Source organism: Protopterus annectens, chromosome 8.part0, assembly GCF_019279795.1.
Source record: "Protopterus annectens isolate FY-2018-M chromosome 8.part0, PAN1.0, whole genome shotgun sequence".
Taxonomy (NCBI): domain Eukaryota; kingdom Metazoa; phylum Chordata; order Ceratodontiformes; family Protopteridae; genus Protopterus; species Protopterus annectens.
In genome coordinates, this window is record NC_056741.1 from 1,037,445,519 (window position 1) to 1,037,469,416 (window position 23,898).

Genomic DNA, 23,898 nt, shown 5'->3' on the forward strand with positions numbered 1-23,898 from the left:
TTGATGAGTGGATGGGAAATAGGAAATATGCCCTGGGGATCACTTCTGTGTCTCTGCTCAACAGTGTCACAGGAAAATAACTTTCTTGGGTGGCGTAAGCCAGGGAACCTTGTTGGCTAGGCTTACATAGGCCCTTGGGCCGATAGCCTAGTACCTACCTATGAACCTATGAACCATCTCACTGTCTGCATTCCTTTGCCATACATACCCATCACTTCCTCATCCCCACTATTCCGTTCAACATGCCCATTAAAATCTTCTGCAATCACCACTCTCTCACCCTTGGGTGCAGTCATCACCACATCATCCAAGTGACTTCACATTCCTCTTACTCATCCATCGCACAACCAAATTGCATAGCATACAACATTCATCATTACACAATCAATTTCCAGCTTCATAAACATGACTCTATTAGACAGCCATGTCATCCTCCAAAAACACTCAACATACTGTTCCTTCAGGATTATCCCTACCCCTTTCTGTTCCCATCCACACCATGACAGCACAAGTTTGACATGCCTCTAATACACCATGCTGTACTCCCCTTCAGTCTAGTGTCTTGCACACATGGTATATCAACTTTCCTTCGGGCCATCATATCAGCTAGCTCTGTTCCTATACCAGTCATACTGCCAGCATTAAAGGTTCCTACCTTCATTATCGCACTCCTAGCCTTTCTCCTCCCTTCCTGCCATATTAGTGTTGGACATCCTCCAGGGTATGTCTGTCAATGCAAAGGCTACTGTGCTATCAAATGACTCAGGTGTGTTACAGCAATATGAATACAGAATCACTAATTTTGTCCCATTGTCCCCCCCCCCCATGTATGTGTGGCATCCTACAGATGTCCTGCTGCAACAGGTGGAGAGGGATGAGTGGGCATCAAGGGTGTGAATACAGTGTGCCATACTGACATAGAACAGAAATGTATATCAGGTATTACCTGTGCACATGTCAGTATGAGTAGGTGTATCTGGCTGCCTCATAATAACAGACATGGGATGCAAAATGCCAGTTAAATAAGCTGTACATGTTGTATGTGTGTAATGTTTGTTACTGTACATCTAACAGAGTTCGATTTCTACAGCTACTGGTTGTTGCATTGCCCTGATACAGACATGGGTAGTAGAATAAGCATGAGTATCATGTTGACATGTTAGAGGTGTCCAACCATGTTATGAGCTTTTGTCCATGCCTGCTGCACACAGCCATATGGCCACCAACATAGCTGTATGGACTCAGCAATACCTTACCTGTAAAACCTGTCTCCACAAAAGTAGAGTAATCCCCTTTGCTAGACAGCAAGAATACACAAAACACATTATTGGTTGCTATGTCGACTGTACAGGTCAGAGTAGGTGAAGGCACAACTTGGCAGCAATTCAGCCTTTGTCTGAATGACCATATGAGGTCCTAGGTGGATTACTGTAAGGCTAACTATGAGTACAAATTGGACACATCCACCAAGGGCAATCACAAGGCCATCTTCACATATGTCAGCAATCTCAGACGTGACAACACAACCCACCCTGTAACGGTAGTCAACCACACCACATATACACACACCATAACTATAAGCAACCTGCTTCAGACAGGTTTAAGGCAAACATCACCCACCTGGCTCACCATCAGTGTTGGTGAATATGCACAGCACCTGCACCCCTCCCCTCATCATATGGGAGCAGGTGCATACTGCCTAATCAAAGTCAACAAAAGCAGGTCTCCATGGAACCTGAGAACATTCCTGTCTGCATCCTACATGAACTCAGGCATATGCTTCCAGCTCCATTACAGTATGCAAGCAAAGCCTGAGCACCATTGACACCCCTTCTGCAAGGAAGATGTCCACTGTCATCCCTCTACACAAACATGAATGATGAATGGTGGTTTATGCAATGTACTGGCCCTCATTGGCAGGATATGACACATCAGAACCAGAAGTGAAATGTAGGTTCATATTGTGCTGATAGAGCTGGGGTATAATGTGGTGGTACGTGGTGGCTGATGATAGGCAATGCTGATGTGCTTGCTCTCTAAATGACTCTGGCCAATGTCTGAGGTCCTGTGATGTGTTTTCCCATTTATGTCTTCCAGGTGCCATACAAAGACAACCGTCTTACACTGCTCAGGAGAATGCAGCAATAACTGAAGCCATCCTGCAACACTATGCAGTGCTGTTTGGCCAGAGCCACCAAAATATGTGGGAGCGGACTACCCTGTGGGATGAACTTCTCCACAGAGTCAACACCTTGGACCACAATGGCTGCACATAAAAGCAGGTCAGGCATCATTTAACTGACCTGCTACATCGTGCCCAGTGAAGAACTGCTGCCATGGCCAGGGATTGTTACATGACAGGTGGTGGCCCACCTACACATGCCCCACTTACACCAACGGAGGAACTCCTTGCCAACATTGGGGTAGCCCCCACACCACAATCATCACATGTAACACCAGTTGTAGAGGTGGGTGGCATCCAGGCAACAGGCGAGGAGTGTCCAGGTAAGGCCACAGTGCACATAATTGTAATTTTGTTGCACTAATACTGTCTGCTATAGAGTATCTAGATGCATATTTCAGGTAAAACTGCATTTATGGCTAGGGTTTAGTAATGCACACAAGTGCACATCTATGGTGAAGGATAGCAAATTCTGTACTATCACAACTTGTGATGTACATGTGCAGAAAAGTAGCATTCATCTTGCAACACTGCCAAATGTGAGTCTACTGACAATACCTCTCCCCCACAACTACACAGGTACCTCTGTTCTGCATGTGGGACAGCAGGTTGAAGTCGGTGATATGTGATTTTCCTGTTGTGGCTCACCAATACCCCAGTAATGTTGAGGTCATGCATGTGACCATGCACACACCTGTTATTCTCAGCTATTCTGCAATATCTGCATGTTCAGTTGTGGTGGGGTTAATTGCAATGCATCACAGTGGTCATCACAGGGGCCTACTTGCAGGAGATCTCACATATCTGTAGCATACCTCACAACCTTTCATTGCATGAAATGTGGGCAAAGATGGACAGCATGGGGGTACAAAGGGCCAAACCTAGGGACATATTTTATAACTTAGTGCTATACAGTGCATATAAAAGGTGTACACACACCTGTTTCAATGGCGGATATTTGTGAAATACAAAAATGAAGGCAGAAGAACACAATTCCAAACCCTTCCAAACTTTCATGTGACCTATAATCTGCACAATTCCATTGTTAAACAGACAAATCTGTTAGGGGAACAATTATGACACATGAAAAATGTACAAGAAGATGGATGCATACGTGTGGCCAGGCTGAAGGTACTACTGTGGTGGATTAGCTTTGCATATGATGACATCATTACATTCTTTTGGGTACACATCTGCCATCACTGACAGAGACTCTGATTAACAGCATATAAGAGTTAGCTGTCCCACCAGGATTATTGTAACATTTACTCAGTTGCCTGCAACAGCAACAGCCATAGTTTGCATAGAGCATATAAAGCAGCAAGGGATCATATCTGTGAGAGGTATCAGCCCAGAGAAGGGTACGCACACATTTCCACAACATTGCATACACCATGGAACACAGTGAAGATAGTCAACAAATAGTGGTGAAAATATGGAACAACAGTGAGATTGCTATGAAATGGACATCACTCCAAATGTATGGAAAGACAAGACCCACACTGGTCAGGATGGCTGCCAGGACACCTACAGCAACAGTAAAGGATTTGCAGAAACTCTGGCAAGTACTGCTTGTGTACTACATATGACAACAATCTTCTGTATTCTCCACATGTCTGGCCTATGGGGTAGGGTTGGAAAATGACAGCCTTGTCACAGCCAGAACAACGGCCAGGTCTGACAAATGTCTCAAGAACAATACATCAGGCCTCTCAAATGCATGTGGGGAAATGTGTTATGGTGAAATGAGACCATGGTTGCACATTTTGGTTACAATACTGACAGGTTTGTTTGGCACATTAACATCACTGTGCATCACCAAAATGGTGATGGCAGTGTCCTGCTTTGGGTTAGCTGTTCATAAACTAGAAGTGCACCTTTAGCCAAGGTGGAGGGGATTACAAACAGTACCAAATACCAGTCCATTTTGGCCAAAATCTTCATGTGTCTGCTAGGAAGCTGTAGCTGGGGAGGAATTACACCTTTCCACACAAGAATGACCCAAACCATACATCCATATCCAAACATGGATGTGTTCACCACAAGACAATACATGGTTTGGAATGGCCCAGCCACAGTCGACACCTACATCCAATAGAAAACCCATGGGGTGCCCTGCAGAGGGCTGTGCAGAATACATGCCCTTGCAATCTGATAGAGTTGGAGCGCATTTGCAGGGAGAGTGTACAAATATTGGTAAGTCGAGATGTCCCATGCTGATACACACCTTTCCAAGAGGACTGACTGCTATTATGATATTCAAATGTGCTTTAACAAAGTAGTACTTTAAGAGTGTGCACAGTCATGCAACAAACTTATTGTATGTATTTCAAATTCTATATGTCACCCCTAATAAATTTGTTTGTTCTTCTATTGGATTGTACAGGTTATAGGTCACAGTAAAGGTGAAAATAGTTATCACATAATTTCTGTGGACTCATGTTAATTATCAGACAAACCTGGCATGTTAACAGGGGTGTCTACACTTCTGATATCCACTGTAAGCTTGGGAGGGTGTTGTTATAACTGGTTCTGTTGAAACATACATGTACTGCAGGTTTTAGTGTGAAACCCAAAATATGTCATTAATTAGTGATACCAGTCCTCAGATCATCCCAATAATGTGTCAGACTAACACAGGATTTATGAGGAACAGACCATAAATATAAGCCACACATGTACACATTCAGCAACACTATACACAGTTGAGAGATATGTTCTATAGGAGTTGCCATTGTGCTACACAGGTAAACAGCAATTGTGTGTACATGGATGCAGTGCATGCCAATTAATGGTCCTTCTCCTACTAAAAGTATCCACATATCACAGAGCTGGAAATAAATAATGACATTAATTGTAAAGGGCTGCACTGCAGGATGTAAAGGGCCTGTTCAGGGTGTGTATGTAGTGCTCTGACCATCTTGTGAATGTCACAAGTTGGCTGTTGTAAAGTCTCTATAATGCCTGGCTCTGTGTGTGTGTGTGTGTGTGTGTGTGTGTGTGTGTGTGTGTGTGTGTGTGTGTGTGTGTGTGTGTGTGTGTGTGTGTGTGTGTGTGTGTGTGTGTGTGTGTGTGTGTGTATGTGTTGTAGTGCAGGTAGTAATTTACATATGTTGTCTTCCCCCACAGGTGGTCATTGTGGTCATGGTGCCTCCCACTCAGAATCTGATGCCAGTGTATCTGCAGACTCTGACAATGATGATAGTTATAGTCAGGCACAGGTTGTTTTGTCATGGGCTGAATCTGTGCTATGGGTTGACATCCATCAGTACTCAACACTGTCCCCACACAATGCCCATATATACCCCCCATCCCCAGTAGCCACAGATAATGGATAGTTGGCAGGTGGCGGCATGGAACAGGCTAGTGTGTTGACTATGGCAAGTGTGACTGCAGCCACTAGTCATAGCCAGAGTGCTAGTGAAGTCCCACACAGGCAGATGGACAGGGGTGCCCAAAGGAGGACTGCTGCCCATCAAGCTGCTGTCTTAAGTGCCACAGCAGATGTCACCAGATGCATGTTTTGGGCTATAATGGATGCACAGGCGTGAAGTGAATGCAACACCAGACACATAGTCAGGGTGGTGGATGAAACTCTTCCTGCTTTATGTGGTGACATAGATGACCTAGTTGAGGCCACATGTCAAAATACGGAGGTCATGAATACAAGGTGGGGTGAGATGCTGGCAATCCTCAATCGTGCTATGTCTGTGATAGAGAATATGGTGGGTGATGGGCATCGGCCTCATGGACATAGGTCAGCAATGACATCAGCTGAGAGTCTATGGGGCCATGTCCCTTCACACTCCCATACTGGCAGTGACACCAGCACTACCAGAGGGGGGATGCTGTCTACATTGTTGCTGTCCACATCACACCGGAGCCAGCCATGGGCAAGTGGTCCTGGCCGGTCCCATCAGGGACATGGATTCAGCAGACAACAGACACCCTCAGGAAGCAGTACTGCATCTGGCCTTGAGCCTGGTGGTGCCAGTGAGACCCGTGGCAGGACCAGTTCCCATGTCCGTGGCCAGAGACTGTGAGCTGGACACCCTGCTATGTATGGTCCACAGCTGTCCAACATACCCCTGTGTAGGGCAGCCACATGGCATGACTGTGCACACACACACACACACACACACACACACACACACACACACACACATACACATACCTGTATCACACACAGGTCACCCCCAGACACACACAACACTTCCTCACAGGCCATCTACTGCATACCCCTCCACACACACACACACACACACACACACACACACACATGATGTCAACCATATGGCCAAGCCAAGTCCTCTGGCAACCTACACCACACCTTGTGCATATGATGATACCTGTGCCACATCCCTGTCATCCATACCATCGATACAGGGACATGCTATTATGGGTCTGTTGTCCAGGGTAAATGTAGTACAGTGTAGCTATATAATAATGTGTAAGGTGCTGTCTGCTTGCATTTGTTGTGGGTACACATACAGGTGTGTGTACCTTATTAACCATAATGCATTATTGCTGTTAGTACCACTGACTGCCTATAGTCTGACATGCTATATTCTGTTTGTCTTCCAGGTGTTTGTGTGTCTGCAAGCTGTGGCCCTGCAGACATGACCAAGAGGGAGTATGGCAGAGTGGAAATACAGTGCCCATGTCATAGGTAAGGTACATCTTTATATGTACATCTATCAGGTGTGTATGCATACCACAGTGTTTGAGTGACACTGTTGTCAGACAGTGTGACCTTCCATACATACCCCTGTCACAGACAGGTAGCCTTAATACATGTCACCTCAGTGTTGCGTACTACCACAGGCTCATACATACAGAACAGGATACTACAGTACTGTCAGCAGGTCCCTCACAAGCGTAGCCATTACATTAACCACAACAGATTCACCTGTCAACACCTGTTGGCCCTGCCATTTATTTCCCATACACTCAGCCCTGATGCAGTTGGTGAGGGCATGCATGAAATGTGTGTGACAGGTTTGTGCTATGTATTCCTGAGTTCACAGGGTAGAACATGGAAACAAAATGGTACATCTTTTGCATACACACAGTCAAGACTGACACAGGGGATGTGCATACAGCAACACAAACACAGTTGGCAAAAAACAGATTACTAAAGGTACATATCCACTTTGATGTACTGTACTACTACATACAGGACATGCCCCACATAGAAGACATGCATGGGACATTACCCACAACCTATCACAACATGTACTGTTGTGAATGCCCTCATGGATGGTGAGTGAACCCACCAGAAATAGCATCTGGAATCATGCATTGCTCCTACAAGCCCGGACAAATGTTAGGGTAGCAGACATTGTATCAGTATGATGTTTCAGTCAGGTATGCTACCTGATGCTGCCATATGTCAGTACACTCACTGTGGCCTATTTGGTAACAATATCACATACATGGGCATTGTTAAGGCAGACAGAGCACTAATAGGTTCCAAACATCTGGATGTTCCAGACACATCTGTACAGAGGGCTGGCATGGCCTGTACAATGCTTTCACATGCTGTATGTAAGGCAGATGCCACTACCACACTATATAAAGTAATGTCATCAGGAGGTGGTAACCAGCTGTGTATGGTACACACATCAAAATGGTATAAATCATGCAGTATATGATTCTCACACAAAAACACGCACCAGTATTGAGATTAGAACTCCTACTTATCTCTTTCTACTATAGTGTTACGCAGTTATCAGATGCGCCATGGAGCTTACACAATTTCACCTTATCCAAAGGTACTTCTAAGGTGAATGACATCAACAGGAGTAGAAAATTAGGGTGAGGGGAAGTGTAGAGAGTGGTATACAACTCAAAATGGTATAAACCACACAGCACATGATTCTTACACACACACACACACACACACACACACACACACACACACACACACACACACACACACACACACACACATACTTCCTTGCAAGTATTGAAATTAGAACTCCTGCCTATCTAGCTTTTTGTTCTACAGTGTTATGCAGTTACCACATGTGCTACAGAGCTTACTGGACTAACAACTGGCCAAAGGTGCTGATAACTGTACAGCTGATGTAAAGTATTACAGGTGGCAGAAAGTCTGCCTTCAGTTTTTCCCTTGGATCTTGCTAGTTCTTTCTCTCTTGCACTTCAAATAGCATAATAGCTTTGCACTTCAACAGGTTATTGTATCAATAAATGTAGCACACCTGGGAGCCATCAGCAGTAGTCATTCCTCACAGAATTAGCCACAGTACTTAGTAGTTATGACCACCCCTCCTGGCAAGATTGAAGTGCAGTTTTCTGTGCTTTTGCCCATTTTCCTGGTGCACTTGGCCATTCTAATGCACTACCGCAACTGCTTCATGTACACAGACAACCCTCTCCTCTAAACTCCAAACACTCAGACTTGTCAGAGTTACCCCTACATCACCAAATTTGGAAATATGCACTCTCCAGCAAAGACTGGACTAGCTGGTCAAGAGGATGAGGTCAACACCTGCATCACACCATGAGGAACACATAGCTCGCCACAACATCCACTATCATAGCCATGACATACACTCACAAACCACACACCCACCTTCACAGAGGCATTCAATGGACATTTACCCAATCAGCACAGACTAGCAAGGCAGACATCCACTTGGCCACCACAACACAGCACATGACAAAGGAGACATATGTCACCTACACAGTGTGCCTCTCAACCTAAGCCTGTAAGGCTAACCCCCTTGCCCAATACAGTAATCATGGGTGACTCAGTACTGAGGCACAAAGATGTCAGACTCACTAGGTTGATTATGGAGAAGGTAACAGCCAGCTGTCTATCACATGCCAGCATCCAACACATGACACACCCAGTCAAGTCACTCCACAACAGCTACAAGTATCACTTTGTCATCATCCTTGTGGGTGTGAATGACCTGAGATGCACCTCCCTGAACTACATGACAAGAGACATGACTGAGCTCTTAGATTATGTGGTCCAGGCAGTTATGACAGTAGCCCTGAGCAGTATATATGATCACCCGGAATGATGCAGCAGTACAGTCAACAAATGATTGACTTCAACATTGGCTTACATGTTGTTTGTCATTCTCAGGGGATCCAGTCTTTCTCTGCTTATGATAACATGATTGACAGACCTCAATGCCTTGCCAGAGATGGCCTGCATCTTGCCACCCCTATAGTGTCTTTTTAGGTAGTGTTCCAAATCACATTACCACTGTAACAGCTACACGTGAATGCAATCTGAGGGTAATGCTGCTCAACAGTAGATATCTAATTCTCAAGATGCAGTCACTCAAAGCACTCCTCAAAATGAAGAACATTGACAGTTGTGCTGTAATGGAGACCTGGTTTACAGCAGTAGACAGCAGTCCTGCACTAAGAGGCTAAAAAGTATTCCACAGCTGTCAGCCCCAAAACATGGACCACAGCTCCACAGGTGGGGGTGTCTCCATATTCATAACAGATATGCTCACCTCCAGACTAGTATCCCATCATAATTCATTTGAGATACTTCAGGTACAACTGACTTTGAGTAATAGTGCAATCCAGGACATAGCCTGCTATGGGTCCACATCCATGTCCCTAGACTGTCAATCTACATTCCTCAACACCATGGCATCTATCAAGGTCCAACCCAACACTGACATAGTAGGAGACTTCAGCTACCCCATAACTAAGAAAAGTAGTCAAGCACCAATAGACTGGCCCAATGCGTCTTGAAATTCATAAGTTCCAATGCCCTGGACTGGCTCATACTGACCCCCAGTAAAGGATGTGACAACCTTGACCTGTGCTGATTACTCATATATGGGACCATTGCTCAACAACAGTAGTCAATCCCTACCTGGTCAGACCCAAACATGATGCAATCACCATGGCAATCCACATCTCACCCACACCCCCCACAAATATTAACCACCTTGAAAAACCTCTCCAAAGCTGATTTTGGAGTCATAAAAACAGGGGTGGATGACTTAACTGCACCCATGCCAATGGAAAATAGCTGCATGACTGTCACCTCATACACAAATGCACTGTACAACCATGTACATAAATACATGGTACTAGCCATAGCCAACAGAATTAAGAAGCTGTCCTCCATACACTGGACGCCAATGTGATGGTCCCCTTGCATTACTAAAGTGTACAACAGAAGGAAGACACTGTTGCAGAAAAAGGTGGTGTCCCAAGACTGGTAAACCCCCTTATTAGCCTCAACAATAATGTTACCTACCTCATGGAATCATCTACAGCAAGCTATGAAGGCAGAATTGCAGCAGAAACTGACAATCACAAAAGCCTTTGATAGTTATACCAACAACCTCCACAGCAATACCCACAAGTGCTGTGAGTTACTGCTATCTTGAGTAAATAGATATTGGCAACAGTCTTGCCAACATATTCAGTGCCAGCTTTACCCCTCACTCCCCCCTAAGGAAACAATCACAATGGCAGATGAATTGCCAGGCACCCAGCATTACTGCAGCCCATGTTAGACCTGCATTGTCCACAAGAAAGAATACATCTTCCACAGGACCCAAACATATCCATGGCTGTGTCCTACATGACGTACAAAGAGACATGGCACCACATCTGTGTGCCCTATTCAGTCACAGCCTCACCTCAGCCTTTGTCTCTCCAAAATGGTGTACTGCTACAGTCACCCCTCTCCATTAAGGGGTAGCAACTACACACCCTGGGGATTACTGGCCCATTAGCCTGATGAGTCTACTATGTACAGGTATGGACTGCATCATCAGGGACCTAATTGTCAAAGATATAGGTAATCTCCTAACTCTAGACCCCACACAGTTTGGCTTTGTGAATGGCAGATCATGCCTGCTCAACCTGGTTGACTTCTTTGAGTAAGTCACCAGGGCTGTGTATGATGGTAAGGCACTGCATACAGCTTACCTCAATCTGGCCAAGGCTTTTGATACCATTCCTCAGTCAGGGATTATTGGGAAACCCACCAAACTAGGCATCAACCCCTATATCAGTAGGTGGGTTGCAAACTGGTTCACAGAACACACAGTGTGACAGTGGCAAACTCCAAGTCAGACTGGCAAGCAATCACGAGTGGAGCCCCACAGGGATCAGTACTGGGTAGTCTCCTGTCCAGCATCTACTTCTCAGGAGTCCAGCCCAACACAAAGGAACTCTTGCTGACCAAGTTCACAGAGGACTGCAAGCTGGGAGCCATCATTAGCTCCACAAGTGATGCAGACATCTTACAGAAAAGCCTCACTAAGACCAATGAGTGATGTGGAAACAATGGCCAGAAGTTTAACACCACAAAATGCATCGACTCCTTTGGTAAAACACTCATTCCCCAGTAAGTACCACATTGATGGGAGACCAATGAACATGGTAGGCGTTATAAGAGATGTGGGGACACAGGTTGACAGCAACTTCTCCTTCAACCAGCGCATTGCCACTGTGGTCAGGGATTTCTTCTATGTGGCACATCACATTATCAAAGGTTTTGCATCCAGGAAGACAGAGGTAATCATCTATGTCTATTCTTCCCTCATTAGATCACTCATGAAGTATTATGGCTCATTTGACATGTACCTCACTAGACAACTGCAACAGCTGGGGAGGGCACAGAAGTACCTCACAAAGAGGTTCCTAGGCATTAAACACATGCCCTACACAGACTCAGAAGACTCCAGCTATTCTCTATGTCATATCACCTTGTTAGAGGCTATCTGTGCTTGACTTACAAAGCCATGTCTGACCCAGCTCTTTTAGAAATGTTACACATGAAGACATCCCAATCCCTCCACACCACACATTGCAGAGACTTCTACCTCATTACCACAATCGACACAATATGCTGGTGGGACAGGTCCCTCACCAAGAGAATGTACATGCCCTGGAATACATTTCCCAAACATGTCATGGAGAGCTCCTAGCTGACCCTGTTTCACAGAAATCTTGATGAGTGGATGGGTAATAGACAGTTCAGTTCACCCCAAGGATCACTGCAGTGGCTCTACTTGATACAGGCACTGGGAAGTGACATCGGCTGGCACAATGAGAGAGACCTTCTATGGGCTAGGATTGTAGAGGCTCCTGGGCCATTAGCCTACTACACACTTATGAACCTCTAAGAGGGATGACATCAGCAGGACTGATAAAGTAGGGCAGTGGGTTGGAAACATATCAAAATACTTTTGCCTACAAACATACACACCCACATTTGCTGGATACAAGAGTAGAACCCTGCATAAGTAGTTATTTGTGCTATAGTGTTAGGCAGCTATCACACATGCTACAGAGCTTACTGAGCTGAGAGCTGGCCAAAGGTACTGATATGGGGAATGACATCAGCAGGACAGATAAAGTAGGGCAGTGGGTGTTAAACTTATCAAAATACTTTGCCCTACAAACAGATACACTTACACATTTGACAGATGTGAAAGTAGAACACCTACCTAACTAGTTATTTGTACTATTGTTTTACACAGTTATTGCATGTGCTACACAGCTTACTGAGCTGAGAGCTGGACAAAGGTACTGATATGGGGAATGACATCAGCAGGACTGATAAAGCAGGGCAGTGGGTGTTAAATGTACCAAAATACTTTTGTCTTACAAACAGACACACTTACCAGATGTGAGAGCAGAACCCCTACCTAGCTAGTTATTTGTACCATAGTGTCACACAGTTATTGCATGTGCTACAAAGCTTACTAAGCTAACAGCTGGCCAAAGGTACTGATATGGCAAATGACATCAGCAAGACTGATAAAGTAGGACAGTGGATGAAATCATATTAAAAAAGGACTGCCTACAGATATACACACACACACACATTTGCCAGATACAAGAGTAGAAGCCCTGCCTAATTAGTCATTTCTACTGCAGTGCTACACATTTATTGCACACACTACTGAGCTTACTGCGCTGACAGCTGTCCGATATTGCTGATAAAGGGAATGACATCATCTGGACTGATAAAGTGGGGCAGTGGGAAGTGTTGTGGGTGAGAATGTCATAAAACTGTTTCACCTACAAATGAACAAACACACAACTCCTACAGTCCTGCACACACAACTGTCATACCCACACACACAGTTGTCAGTATTGAGTTTAGAACTCCTACCTATCTAGTCACTTGTACTATAGTATTACTCAGTTATTACACATGCTACAGAGCTTATAGGGGTAGCAGGTGTCCAATGGTACTGCTAAGGTGAATGACAGCAGCAGAATTTGTGCAGTTGGGCAATGTGAAGTGTACTGTGTGGGAACAGTCTGCTAATACTTAGACCTACAGAGACACAGACACACAGACAGGTGATGTGATATTAACACCCCAACCTCAGTACTATTACACAGTGGGGCTCATCTTTTATGCATGTGCCACTGTTTAAAACCAGTATGCCACTGTCCACAATAGGACATCACTGTATGCCATTCAGAGTACCCATGTGTGTGACCCAAGCTGCTATGTCTGTCCCCCTGTGTCTCTCTGCCTATCGCTGTCTGTCTCTCACTTTCCCACATCTATATGTGTGTATGCTTGACATATATAGTTATCTGTTGGGCATATATGTCTGCATGTGTGTCACACACAACAGATGCAGATATATCACATATGGGCCACCTACAGCTAGCTGGTGGTAATCCAGTCTGATGTGTGTGTGTGTGTGTGTGTGTGTGTGTGTGTGTGTGTGTGTGTGTGTGTGTGTGTGTGTGTGTGTGTGTGTGTGTGTGTAGGGACAGTTAAGGTGTACATAGCTGTCTGTATGGACAGATATGTCTAGACAATATAGTCATGTAGACCAATGTAGGTTCCAACATGTCCTGTGATTCTCTAAGTGTAGGAGCATGCCCAGTGTGACATTGTATACTTAGAGTGGGACTCCATTCCAACATGTCCTGTGCTTCTCTAAGTATAAGAGCATGCCCAGTGTAACCTTGTATAGTTAGAGTGGGACTCCATTCCAGAAATAAGTGTACTCCGGTCCAGGGTTTTGTGTGCTACAGACATACCTGTCAGAAGTACAGAAGACTTTCCTCTGGGAAATGGTTTGTTTTAGCAGACATTTTCTGACACATCTGTATTCTGACAGTGCAGTGTATTGTGTCATTACCTAGTGTCAGAAATCCTCAAATTATCACAGTGCTTTACCAGAGAAATACTAGTCATATGTCTCTGCTCAACAGTGGCACAGGAAAATAACTTTCTTGGGTGGCGTAAGCCAGGGAACCTTGTTGGCTAGGCTTACATAGACCCTTGGGTCGATAGCCTAGTACCTACCTATGGACCTATGAACCTATGCATAGACCGATATTATAATGACAGCAATGTACATTCTTGCCCAACAAGGCCAGTTGGGAGGTGTGTCAATAGCTAGTTGAGTTATAGTCCAGCAACTTGCTGATATACTGGCTGGGGATCTTCTGCTTCTGTGGTATCTGTGTAACCTGAGATGTGATATCCTGGTGTGGCCACACCTGTCTGTTGTACATTTTTTGGCAGATTATCCAGGTGTTTGGCTAGAGGATTTGTCCAATCTGCATAAACATGTGATTTTATGGCAAGTTATTTCAGTACAATTGAAGAGTGATGTTACAAAATATTGACAGACATTACTGTGTCAGCCTACATAACATTCAGACAATTCCTGCTACTGCAAACCCCTCACCCTACCAACTTTCTCAGTATGTCAGGGAAAATTTACCACACATGCCTATCATTGTACCTTTGTTGCGCATTTACTTCTGCCCTTGTTCAGACATGTTGCTGTCAGAGGTTTGGTGTTATGGGTGTGGGCACACACTGCATTGTACTGTGCAGGCATGTCCACTATATACAAAAGTGGACATAAAACAAGGAAAAAAGCCATATTGACAATGACCACTGGCAACAGTACCAAGAGGCATGATTATTCACAAAAGCCCTAGCACATTGGCTACACAACCCTCAAGAAGTCCATTATATGTGTAGTATATTGCACATAGCACTATGACTTTCAGGTATGTTAGTGGCAGAGCAATAGGTGTCACTGACATGCATAATTGTTGGCACTGCAGTTATCTGCACATGGCCCTGTGACAGGCAACCTGTACCTACGGCAGTACAAGATGACAGCCAGGGAAACATGCTGGCCAGATCCAGACAGTATTGACCACACATGGACATGGCTCATTGACCCTTGCATATTGAGCACATGCAACATGTTTTCATGTGTATTGGGACAGCCCTACCAGTCTGTGTTATGCTGCTATTTCCCTGCAAACATACATGTTACTGCATTTCTGTGGGTATATGGGGGGGACACACCTGTCAACTGTAGACATTTGCAGAGACTGTGCTGATATTTGCTTTACATTTTGATTCCATTTACCATACTATTGTGCTCTGTCTTGGGGACTACAGGCATATCAGTAAAGAGAACAGGTGAGATTGTAATGGCATACATTTGCATGACAGACTTGTTACCCTTCAGATCCTTACTGCAACTGCGAGACCTGCTGTGCTATGGCTGTGTGGGTATGTAGGGGGGTGATTCAACATTGCTACCATTTGTGGAGCTTTATGAGACATTTCTCTCTGGTTTTCTACAGCTGATTTGGTGTGTGGATCTGAGGGGTGGGTATGGGACCCCACACTGACATCCATGGCTGTGAGCTATGACCCCCCAGTTAGTTGGCCCCATACATATACTGCAGTAGGATTTGCCACCTTGGGTACTACTACATAGTGTTGGGAGGACAGTATTGGGCAGATATTTCCTGGTGCCCCAAATAGCTGTCAGTTGTCTGCTGCTATCCCAGGAGTCTACTCTATTCCCTTGCATGCAAGCAACAATACCATACACATGCTAGCACATACTGATACATTAATTTACTGTTAAGGCAACTGACTTACCCTGTGCCTGTGGCAGTTGTGTGTACGGAGCTTGAGGGATGCCTATGTTGGATGCACACAGTACCTTTGCCTATACATGGTAAGTTACAAGAAGTGTTGTGTGTGTGTCATCCCTTTTTACTCTGTGTGTGATAGAGAGAGGTGTCAGTCCCTTGGTGCCTACAGTGACAGTGTATGTGCTATGCGTTGCCTATTTGCCAAGGCCAGGCCATACTGGACATGCCTCCATCTGCCTACAGGGGCTGGCTCAGGGGGTTCCTCATCTGACTCCCTCTGTGTCTGTGGAGACCTTGGCAATGATGGGGGGGGGGCTGTGTGGCCCTTCCCCATCCTGTTCCTGCTGCAGCTGTTTCCACAGGATCATGTTGTGTAGGATGGCACATGCTATGAATATGTGTGCACATGTGACTGGACAGTACTGCAAGGCTCCACCAGATATTTTCAGGCAGTGGAACTGTGACTTGAGCATCCCAAACACACACTCTATAATGATCCTGGTTTGTGCATGTGCCTCATTATGGCATTCTTGAATGATTGTGTGTACATTTCTGATGGGTGTCATCATCCACGGCTCCAGTGCATAGCCAACATCCCCCACCAGATGGCCATACGGGATGTCCCCCCTGGCAAATCCCTGATAAAGCTGTGAGGAATGCCAGATGTGGGAGTTGTGATAGCTTCCAGGGCTGACAACACACACATTCATGATAATGCCCTGGGCATTGCACATGACCTGGCAGTTGATGGAGGGGAAGCCCTTGCAGTTTATGTAGACCCTACCTTGCTCACCAGGTGGTGCTTTGATATGGATGTGCAAGCAGTATATGGCACCAAGTATCTCTGGGTATTCAACTACACAGTGGAAGAGACACATATTGCTGGTCAATTCTTCATGGGTGTTGGGGATGTATATGTGGTCACGGGCATTTGGTAGCATGGCATCCAGGAGCTGGTGGAGTACTCTGGATGCAGATGCCTGTGACACCCCCATGATATCCCCAGTAGGTCTTTGGAATGTACCTGTAGCTAGTATTATTAAGGCTACACATACCTAAGTATCCACTGGGATGGGTTATGCTCTGTTCGTTCTGGATGTGAGGCGAGGCCGGCACAGCTCCACAATTTCCTGAAGTATGTCCTTGTCCACCCTGTAGCGCTCTACTATCTCCAGGTCATGTAGGCCCTGGTAGCTTATCCTGGTTCTGAACACTCCTTTTCTCCTGAGTCTGGGGTGGTTGTCAGCATTATCCTCCTCACCACCGTCAGCCTCCAACCCATACTGATGTATCAAAGCGATGGCAGCCCCTAGCATTTTGTCAGTTAAAATTCCCAGGTTTACTCCAAAGGTGCAGAGTTTGTGGGAGAAACCAGACTGAGGAGTGTTTGCATACTTTATAGTGGTGTGCTGCAACTGCTGCCTGTGTGATTGGGTCTATGATACACTACATTCCAGCTGCCAGCTATATTACTCATGGCTTTGAATTTGCCACTGTGAGTTTTAGAGACATTAGTGGTAATTTGTGCATGTCTGCCTTTATTCTGCTGTTGCCTTTTTTAATTATTTTTTACTTACATATCCTCCCACTTTCAGCTGTGCAGCCATCTGCCAGCTGTATTATTATGTGCTTTGCCTGCCCATTGTAAGTTGCAAGAGTCCCATATTAGTAATTTCTACTTCATTTCTCCTTTATTGTGCTGTTGCTCTTTAATTTTTTTACATCTCCTCCCATTTTCAGCTATGCAGCCACCTGCCAGCTGTATTATTGTGTGCTTTACCTGACCCATTGTGAGTTGCAAGAGTCCCATATTAGTGATTTCTACTTCATTTCTCCTTTATTGTGCTGTTGCCCTTTATTTATTTATTTTTTTACATCTCTTCCTGTTTTTAGCTATGCAGCACCTGCCGGCTGAATTAATGAGTGCATTCAATGGCCCATTGTGTGTTGCAATAACCAATATTGCTGTTTGTACTGCATTTCCCTTGTTTTTCTATTTCCTTTTACTTTTCCTATGTCCTTCCTGTTTAATCCCCGGTGTGCCACCCAGATCCGTTTAGCTAGTGTAAACAGTAAAAAATGGCCTTCCCCTGGCTGCGAACATGCTCCTCAGTTCATGGAATAAGACTATACAGCCTCAGACACACACCCTTGCTTAGCTGTGCTCAGCTAAGCACAAACCCGGCCAGCAGAGCTTCAATGTGCTTACAGTAAGCATGGCACACTCCCTTTTCATGTTAGTTGCTCCTCCTGTCTACACAGTGGTGTTAGAGCACCTACACGGTTAGGGGCAGTGTGACACTTAGAAGAAATTTGTGATTCAGTATAAGTCCCCTCATTAACATACCACACTGCCTTAATCCCTAGTTACTGCACTACACAAGCCTTCCCCCTTAGCAACCACTATTCCCTGCCATTGTTTACTTTCTGTATGCCATTGACTATAATGGCAGAATGCAGTTTTTTGTAATACTCATGTTTTCCCCCTTATTATTTTTATTTTCTGCCCCCTCCCATTTGCGTGCCACTTCCCACACATTCAATGGCCGAGATCGGCCAACAAAAATAAAAGTTAATTTTTTATTGATAGGGAGTGGTTTTGCATGCCAATGGCCATATATTTGACCATTGGCATGCATAACCACTCTCATATATGCTTTATTAAGAGCTGACATGCCTCCATTGTGTTTTTTGCAGAAATGTGTTTGGTTAGTAACCAAATACATTTCTGCAACTAGCACTGTTCCTGCACGGAGACCTGGCAGGTTGGTGAATCGCTAATTCACCTCATTTGCATGGTTTTCACCAGCAAATGAGGTGATTAGCATCCTGCATGGGTTTCAGTACAAGAACAGTGTTAGAGTGCTCGTGCATGTCAAAACGGCATGTACCTGGTTCGTGAGGAGGCCATTTTCCATGCAGGAGTGGCTACACTGTTCCTGCACGGAAAATATTTGTTCGTAAATCCTGGGGAACATGCAAGTCCTAAACATGAGAAGAGTGACAGGAGACAAATGGCAGAGATTTGTTATATCACATTCAGGTCAGGATGATCATCCGCATTCATACTTATTTAGACTGAGTTGATACACTTCAACTCCCTTTTAAACCTTAGTGATGAGTCAGTGCCTCTGAAAGAAGAGGGAAGAGAATTTCATATAATGGATAGGGAACTAGGAAGTTCTCCATCACCAGATTTGTGTACACACGCACGTGTGTGTGTGTGTGTGTGTGTGTGTGTGTGTGTGTGTGTGTGTGTGTGTGTGTGTGTAGATATATATATATATATATATATATATATATATATATCTACACACACACACACACACACACACACACACACACACACACACACACACACACAAACACACAGGTAGGTTTAGAAAGCTTTTAGTTCTGCAGCATAGTGTTTAGGTTTGGTATAATTGAGATATTTTATTTAGACCAAAGACTTGTGCGAATTCTATTTGCATCACTCTTGGTTCTCATGCTTTAAAATAATCCCACTCGTTTTATAAATGCAAATCTCTGATACAATATTTATCTGTTAAAATCTTGAAATTGAAATATCTGACTTGCCCTCCATACTCTTAGCATGGATAGCAAGAACATATGTGATTAATTTATTTGATAACCTCTCCATGTGCTGCAGATCTGTTGTTTAAATGTTGTTTTGTTCAAAAATAATTCTGTGAATGTGAATATTGCCAGACATCCAACATGTGTTGTGCTACTAGATCTGAAACATTTACTAACTAATCTTTCTCCTGTCATGTGGACGACTGGCAAATCATCCAGGATTACTTTCTCTGTTTTCAACTTACTGAGTTTTGAGATAGGCTCTGGCACTGTTGTGATACCTGGATAAAGAAAGTCGTTGCGGGTTGAACCTCATGCATCTGAAGCTCAAGAGTTCAGACTTCATCCACCAGTATGGTAGCACCTTTTATTGTTTCCTTTCTGACTGAAGGTATGACTCTGTTTATTTTGTTTTATTACAAATACTACAAAAAGTCTCATTATGTTATGTACAAAGAAGCCAGTTTAAATTCCGAACCGTGAGCATGTTATTTTAAAATAATCTGAGCCTAGATAATGGTATTTTCTTTTCTGTTTTATTTTCTGTCTTGTTTATTGTTTTATAAAGAATCAACATTTTGATTGGTCTATTATTTGCACTGTGCCCTTCAAAGGCTTCCAGCAGGTATGCCTCAGTAAAGAGAAACAATCTTATTACTGTTTAGTTATTTTATATTAATTTATACTGTGTTCACCGGGTTGGTCACATTAGGATAGTGGCCTTTTTCCAGGGAGACCTGAGGTGATACTTATACTATTTGGGGAAATATGACCGGGCATCTGGGAACTTCTATTATTCTTTTCAGTAGGTGCTGTGGGACCTTTTAGATCCACCTTATTATAAGATTCATGATAACTAGCAGGAGATCTACATTTTTTTTTTTTTTTGCTGGACTCATTCTGAAACTCAATCCATCCTTCTTGACTGACCATTGTGAGCTATTAAGGCAATGTAGGTTTACAAATATACATGTGCCCCTTTTGTTACCCATTTTGTAGTAAAGAAGGGATGGCTATTCAGCTGTTTCTCAGACATGGCTTTTAAATGCCATGTCTAACAACCGGTTAAATTAATGTAAGTGCATCCAGATAGCTGTATGCACACTTACATGTAGCTTAAAGAATTTATAATGCTTAATTAAATTCTATGACTACTATTCTTAAAAGCTTATCAGTGTAATCACATTACACTGATTAGTTTCATTGCAAAATGGACATTACATCAGTGAGGAAGGTAAAACAGTACAGAAGAAAGGCATACAGGTGCAAGATGCTACTGTATAAATAATTCACACATAAACCCACCTTTTAACTCTAAAAGTCATGCTTAAAGTGAAATGTGGCTGACCTCAAGATAAATCTGTTTATCACATGTGATACATCTCAACAAATAATGGTTTGAATGTACAACTATATTCTATTGGTAAAGGCCCTCCAGCATGATAGTAATATAAGTCCATTAAAAAACAAGCTTATGACTTCACTGCAGCATACTCAATTGTCATGAAAGCTGGATGAAAATAATCAAACTACCTCCCTTTACTTAACTTGAAAAAATTATCAAAATAAAACAAAAGTAACTTCCACAGCAGTTACAAGGACCTATCATCTCCATTCTACTTAATAAATGTGAGGAAAAAAAATAAGCAAAAGAAAGTACCAGCAGTATCAGCGGTGGTTACAGCTGAACCTGCTATTAACCCACGTTACAGCAACATCAGCTACAAGAAAGAGTGTGTGTGTGTGTGTGTGTGTGTGTGTGTGTGTGTGTGTGTGTGTGTGTGTGTGTGTGTGTGTGTGTGTGTGTGTGTGTGTGAGAGAGGCCGAGTGTGCATGCACATTATTAAATACTTACATAACTAATATTGTGGGTGCAAAATACTCCCTTCAACAATTACATGTCCTGGAGCTACTTTGAATCTTTATGTAGTAGAACTATTTACATCAGAAATAAAAAGAAATGTGCAAACACTTCACAAAACACATAGCCCTTTATTTAAGTGCAATAATGCCCTCCATGATAGGCATTAGATGGAAATAATGAACATTCCAGGGTTGGAAAAGCCCATTGACTATGGCATCTGGCCTCACAGCATTCCTGTGTGATCTTTTATTTCCCTGAAGTGCACTCACTGTTAAACAGTATGACTTGCCAGATAACTACTTCCTAGCCCCACTGGTCATGGCCAATAGACAAAATTAGCATCTGACTAAAGACTATTACAAAGGGTAAAGCCATATACAACCCCATGCTAAAGATGCATCTCTTGCATGCATACCTCTCTCAGCTGTCCAGATTTGCACAGGATGTCCAGATTTTTGTTTCATATTTTACATCTGTTCCTCATAAAATTTGTGTTTTTTCCTGAAAATTCACCAGGGATTAAAATAACTAAATAATGATTTTTATTTGAGTTTCAAACTTCATGTCCTTCAGAAAAATGGGTCTACCTGATAATGCCAAAACTGCAAAATGCCAACAATGAGAACACCGACATCGGAAGATTGACAACAGAGATGATCGACAGTTGAAATTCCCGACGCTGAGAACACCGACATGTTAAGGTAAGTGTGGGGTTAGGGTTAGGGGCGGATTAAGTGATTAAGGGTTAGGACGCAGGTCAGGTGAGTGTGCGATAGTGACAGACTGTAGGGTTAGGGGCAGGTTAAGTGAGTTAGGGTTAGAGCATGGGTTAGGTGAGTGTGCGACAGTGGCGGACCTTAGAGTTAGGGTTTGGGTTAAGGTTAGTGCATAGATAGTTATGTATGTAAGGTTTAGTGTAGGTTTGTAAGGTTTTTGGTGTGCTTGTGTTGTGTTTGTGCTTTTTGGACAGGGGATTTGTTTTGTTTGTTGATTGTCGGGATTGTGGTTTGTCGGGCATGCGAAATTTCGTGTTTTTGAACTTTCGGTTTTGTGGTGTTGGTGATTTCATTGTCAGTGTTTTTGAGTGTCGGTGTTATCAGGTAGAACCCAGAAAATACATGCTAACACAACATCTGTCATTCTAGCAAAGTACAAAGTTTATAAGAGCAATATTTAAAAGCTGTCCCAGGTTTTGGACCTTTGTACCACCATTATTTTAGCTTTTGTCCAGATTTTTTTTGCACTAAAAGGTTAAGAAGTATGCTTGCATGTTCTAAGTAATATAACGTCTAATGTGGACAAACCTCAGAGTTATAATTCCTTATGCTATGACTAAATCTGATTCAGTGAAGTAGCTATTGATCAGATAAATGAAAACATTATTAATTACTATACCTCTCAACCTCTTAGAGCAAGAAACCTGGACAAAGCCATAAATAAAAGTGGTACGAAGGTCCAAAAATAGGGACAATATTTAAATATTGCTCTTACAAACTTAGAAAATTGATAGAATAACAGGTTCTGCATTAGCATGAATTTTCTGAAGGGAATGAAGTCTGAAACTCAAATGTCTGTCATTATTTTCTACTTTAAATGTTTATGGTTTTGCCATTAATTTGAGAGAGAACCACAATTTTATGAAAAATGAACCAAAAATATGAGGCAAATATTTGGACATTCTGCAAAAATCTGTACAGTTGAGAGGTATGCGTCATAACCATTATATAAAAAGCTAGAACTTTAGTTCAGAAGCAACGCAATTATTTTTCTTTCAGTTGCTGTCTGACATATAAACTTTCAAACCCCAGTCCATAGGTCATGTATACTACAAAGCTATTGCTTCAAGTAAAACCTCTTTGCTATAAATACAGGTTATATAATGTTTCTTAATGTATGACTCAATGGAAAAATATGAATTTGTACTTATTGTTTAGATGTAGATGCATACTTCTGCTGTCACATTATTTAAACAAGTACTTTTTGATGCCATGATTCAATAAAAACTTCACAGCTTATTTAGAAAAATACAAACTGTTCATAAAAATCTGATTAAATGTGCCATAAATATAATTTAATATTTCATTTAGTTAACGAAGCAGTAAGAAAACATGAGGCAATGTTCTTTCAGGACATAGCAGGATGGTGACCACTTTTTAGTTGAAGAATCACATTTATATCTTAAAAAAATGAGACTAAATAAATTAATTGTATTGTAGCAAGATATTTGTGGTATCAAGCTCAGCTGACCACATCCTATAGAGAAACCAGATCCTTAGCTCTTGACTGCACTAGTTTATTACTGCACTTTAAGCAACAGACTGCTTATCAAAGATCTATGCCCACCCGAGTGAAAGAATTTAGT

At 43.2% G+C, this 23,898-nt stretch overlaps 1 protein-coding gene across 2 annotated transcripts in view; it reads right to left on the minus strand.

The window, feature by feature from the left end:
- LOC122809207 (chloride channel protein ClC-Kb-like) overlaps positions 1–23,898 on the minus strand; it is a 1,320,353-nt gene that overhangs the window by 792,172 nt on the left and 504,283 nt on the right. The window lies entirely within an intron of this gene.